The sequence below is a fragment of the Elephantulus edwardii genome, unplaced genomic scaffold (genome assembly GCF_000299155.1).
Source record: "Elephantulus edwardii isolate Elephantulus edwardi_28Jun2011 unplaced genomic scaffold, EleEdw1.0 scaffold00048, whole genome shotgun sequence".
In the NCBI taxonomy this organism is placed as follows: Eukaryota; Metazoa; Chordata; class Mammalia; order Macroscelidea; family Macroscelididae; genus Elephantulus; species Elephantulus edwardii.
The window spans coordinates 7,744,122-7,749,096 of record NW_006399798.1 but is presented as its reverse complement, the minus strand read 5'-3'; positions in this window follow the sequence as shown (position 1 = coordinate 7,749,096).

Genomic DNA, 4,975 nt, shown 5'->3' with positions numbered 1-4,975 from the left:
TTTTTTCTTTTTCTTTCTTTTTCTTTCTTTCCTTCTTTCTTTCCTTCTTTCTTTCTCTTTCTTTTCTTTCTTTTCTCTCTTTCTTTCTTTTTTCTTTTTCTTTCTTTTTCTTTCTTTTTCTTTCTTTCCTTCTTTCTTTCCTTCCTTCTTTCTTTCTTTCTTTTAATGGAAGTTTACAGAGACTTAGGGCTTCCAGTCATTCATTGTTGCATTTTTCTCCCTACTCTCCACCTTCCCCCCAATTCACTCTTCTCTTTGAAAAGAAAAAGAGAAACTCTTCAATTGTTATGCAATCCCTCCCCCCAAGTCCACTCCACTGTGCAGCCTTCACTCTGGACTGTAATGCCAAGAATACCCATCCATATGTCCCTTTTAAACAGTTCTCTCCCTCATCTGCTTCAGTGCAGTATACATCATTCATCCTCTCCTTTTCTGTCTTCCCTCAACCCCAATGTCAGTCCTGTTTTACAACAGTGGCCCTATGCAATATTTGTTCTTTTGTGACTGAGATATTTCACTCAGCATAATGTCCTCCAGGGTCACCTATTTTGCATAATATTTCATTAATTCCTTGTTTCTTCAGTGCTGCATAGTATTCCATAGTGTGAATATACCAAAGTTTCTCTATCCATTCATTTGTTGATGGGAACATGGGTTGTTTCCAGCTCTTTGCTATTGCGAACAAAGCCACAATAAACATGGATGTGCATAAACCTGCTTGGGTGGCAGTTATGGTTTCTTTAGGGTAAATTCCCATTAGTAAAGCCACGTCCTTCGCCTTGCTCTCCTGGCCCTTCTGTCCTCTCTAACGGTGTTCTCTTAAACACACTGGACAGAAACAGGGCAGACTTAATCCAAAGTTCGTAATGGAGGCCAGGCTGGGCAGAGACCAGGACAAGAAGAGAAATGAGTATGTTTTCCTCTGACACATTTCTCATGGGTCCCCTCTCCGTCTCAACCAATACTTGGACACCTACTATGCGCATGGCAAGTCGCATTCCTTCTGCCCCATCAAAAGTCATTACAAATGCATTCAACCTGGGTCAGCTATTGAAATGCCAGCTTCCCTGACAGGTTATAAATAGCTGCTTTGAGTCAAATTTGAAGTTTTGATTTAAAAATAAAAAAAATAAAAAGAGCAAGCTATCAACCACCCATTTGTGATTGAATCAGAGACTCTTCTCCCCGCCTCCCGAAACCCATCGTCAGAAGCCATTATTGCTTCCCCTACAAGGAGAATATTATGCGTGGAGCCTTAATGTCCCCCGGGGAAGTGAGACCATTACAGAAAAAAAAGGGCATGTTTCCATCTCCCTTCCAATACGCACAACCTAATTAAGATTTTATAAACACTAACCCAGCAGGAAAACACACACACACACACACACCCCTAAATTAGCAAGGCAAATAGACTCTCGATTAAATAGTCTTCTTGCCTTTTTCTGTCCAGCTTTAATTAGGCATCCGTCATCAGGAAGGTGTCAGCTGGTGGAACTGTTTCATTTTGATTCATTAGGATTGGATTTGGGGTTGCCGGAGCCCCCCACCCCCCAGCTTTCCAAGGCATCACAGCTGGGACCAGTCACCTCTGACGGCTTCTCTGGGCCCTGGGGGGGAAGAATGGGGGTTTTGTCCTCAAGTACCTGGAGACAACTCAGTGGCCACCACCCCTGGCACTAGCCCTTGTGGACTAGGCCCCAGCAAAGCCTGCAGACACATTCGGGGCATCAGCTCAGCGTCAGAAGTGCAGACTTCTGTGACTCCCTGCCCCCCCTTAACGGTGTCCCCAGGATCTGGTCTTGGGCCCTTCTCTGCTCTCCAGCCCTGACATCCTTGCTGGAATAAACAGGAGAGATAATGAGCTCCCTCCCTCGCTGCCACGTCCCTCGGGCTCTTTAGGAAAGTACATTTTCTTCACATGTGTAGAAAATTAAATGTGTTGTGTTTCTGAGGAATGCGGGAGGGGGAGCTGAGGGGTACAGCACTCCAATATTTGGGTAGAGTGAGGGCAGGGAGCTGGGTGACCGCATGGTGCACGTCTGGAGGGGCGGGGGCTCAGTGACCGGAGGAGGGAGTGAAGGATACCAGGGGAACCAGGCTGCAGACCAGGCCTCAGGGTCCCTTCTCTGTTGCCAGGAACAAAGCAGCAAGCCCGCCGCGAAAGCCTGCCCGAGGGCTGCAGGCACCACAGCGAGGCTGAGCTGCAGAGGAGACGGGGCGTGTTGGCATTTGCAGTGTGTGCCCAGATGGTTGTCACCGTTAATTGGACTCCAACGCTCCAACACTTGTTTCTCCAAAGCGAGTGCTCCAGGGTCCCCTGCGCCATCCCTGTCGTCTTCACACGAGAACCAGGCCGGGAGGATGTGGGTGGACAACGCCATTGCAATCAAGTCCCTTTCAACTCATCACAGCCCCACGGACAGAGCAAAACCGTCCCGTAGTGTCTCCAAACATGTCACCTTCACAGATGCAGCCGGCCACATCTTGCTCCCAGCAAGCGGCTGGTGAGTTTGAAGCATTGACCTTTCAGTTAGCTGGCCAATTCTTAACCCGCTGAGCCACCAAGGCTCCTGGATGTAAGTGAAGGTAGGATAATGATGCCATCTCAAAGATGACCAGAGTGAGTACAGGGAGATGGTGAGAACTTGTCCAAGAGCTGGCATTCCCTTGTTCAACAGACAACATGCCCTTGACAATTGCCATCAAGCCAGCTCTTACTCAGGACAACCCCACATGCTGCACAGATGCCTCGGGGGTCTGCGTCACCCACACTCATCACGGGATACCATCAGGGTCTGTGCCACACTCGCATTGTCACACTCTTCAACAGGCTTCATCATCTGGTCACCGTACACTGCGAGTGGCTTCTCAACAAAGCAGAATTGACTTGACACCCTTGGGTTTGGGTTTGGAGTTCTCAAGCCACAGGGGTTCCTCTTCCAGCACCAGATCAGACAGGGTTCATAGGGCTTTCATGGGAGATTTTCAGAGATAAATGATGAGGTCTTTCCTCCTGACCTGGCTTTGACCTAGAAGCTTCTCTGAAGCCTGCTCACTATGGAAATACTGATGTCAAAACTTCCAGCGTCCTACTAACAAGCATTGACAGACAGAGGGGCCGGTAGTGGGAGAGTCATAGAGAAGTGACCGTTGGTGGGTGTTCGCTGCCGAAGCCAAGGGCTCAGCTCAGTGCTCTGCCCAGCAGAGTTGGGGCTAGAAAAGACGGGAGTACGGGAAAGCAGGAGAGCTGTGGGTAGACGCGGACAAGTTGCTGCTGGAGCTTGATTTTAATTCAATGATAAATTCTCAAGTGCAAGTCTGGGGTCAAGAAAAAAGCAGGAGAAGGACTGGTGGACTAGTGGCAAGAAGCTGCACTGCAATCCCAGAGGTATGCGGTTTGAATCCACTAGATGCTCTGCTGGAGAAGGAGGGACAATCTCCTCCTGCACCAATCAGATCTGATTTGACAATACACACACACACACACACACACACACACACACACACACACACACATTAAAAAAGAAGAAGCAGCAGGAGAAAAAAAGACAGCTTGCCTTGAGGGTATTTACAGTCCTGAAGGAAATGATTCAATATCAGAGCAACAGTGGCCAGGCAGCTAGATAGAAGGATACCGGCAGCTCTGAAGGAAGTGGGCCACGTGATGCCCAGGCTGGATGCCCATCGTCTCACGGCCCAGTCTCTGCTCCGGCCAGCCCAGGGACCCCGCTGGAAGGCATGCCCGTCCACCTGTAACACGCTGCTGTCCTCTGGGACCACTGTCCCACCCCCACGGAGGCCAGCTGCAGCAGCCCCAGCAGCAGCCGGCCTCCTGAATTAGCTGAAGTGACACTCGCTTTGTATACACATGTTTACAATCAGGACCAGATGGTGAGCCATTGGATCCGTTTCAACACCACTCCAGTGTGCTTAACTGAGGCGGGATTTGCACATGGCACAATAGCGGTGGGGAGGGGGACCCCTCCTCAGACACCAGCCCCGAGTCCTCTCCATTTGAGGCTTTAGTGATCAGACCTCAGTTAAAAGCGGCCCCAGCTTGCCAGCTGTCAGAACTTTTTTTTATCAAATCTGAAATTGTACAGGCAGAAGAAAGAAACATACCCCACTCTGATATCTTCCGGGGTTTCTTTCCCTGCTTTTTGAAAGAGAGTCAAAATAAAGACACATTTGATGGAGAGGAGCTTGCAAATGATCCCCGATGACAGTGTTTATGTTGCCAAATTATTTGTACTGGCAGCAATGGAGAGCAGACTGAACACAGATCAAACACAATGATTATTTACCAAAGAGAAAGACATCCTAAGTGACATGATAAAAGGAGAGGAAGGGGTGTTGGCAATATGCCAGGGGCAATCAGAAAAGTCTATGGGTTCCCATCTGTTTCCCCAAAAACATACTGGCAAGAGGGGCACCCAGAACAGCTGCACTGCGGGGCCGGAGTGAAATCTGGACTGCTGGCCTCCGAGGAGACAAGCAGAGCTTCTAAGCTGGTTGCCAAGGAGCCAAAAGGGAGCAGGAGAAGGTGGTGGTGATGGGAGAGCCCCTGCCCCTTCCCTGACTGGAGCTTAACCTGAACAGCACTCCTCCCAGCAAAACTCAATGATAGACACATCACCAGGGAGAGTGAGGGGAGGGGGGATGGAGAGAAGATGGGGGAAGGCGGGGTGGGGGGTGGTGAGAAGGTCGAGGAGAAGGGAGAGAAAGGCAAAGATGGGGGAGCAGGGACATGAGAGAAGGGGAGGAAATTCACAATGAAGGAGGGAGAGGAAAGATTGAGAAAGGTTGACAGGAGAGGGGGAAGGAGGGAGGAGAGGGGAGAGGAAGGGAGAAAAGAGGGAGAGGGGTGATAGAGGGGAGAGGAAGGGGGAGAGGGAAGAAGAGGGGGAGATGGGAGAGGATGGGGAGATGGGAGAGGAGGGGGGAGAGGGGGAGATGGGAGAGGGGGAGAGAGGAG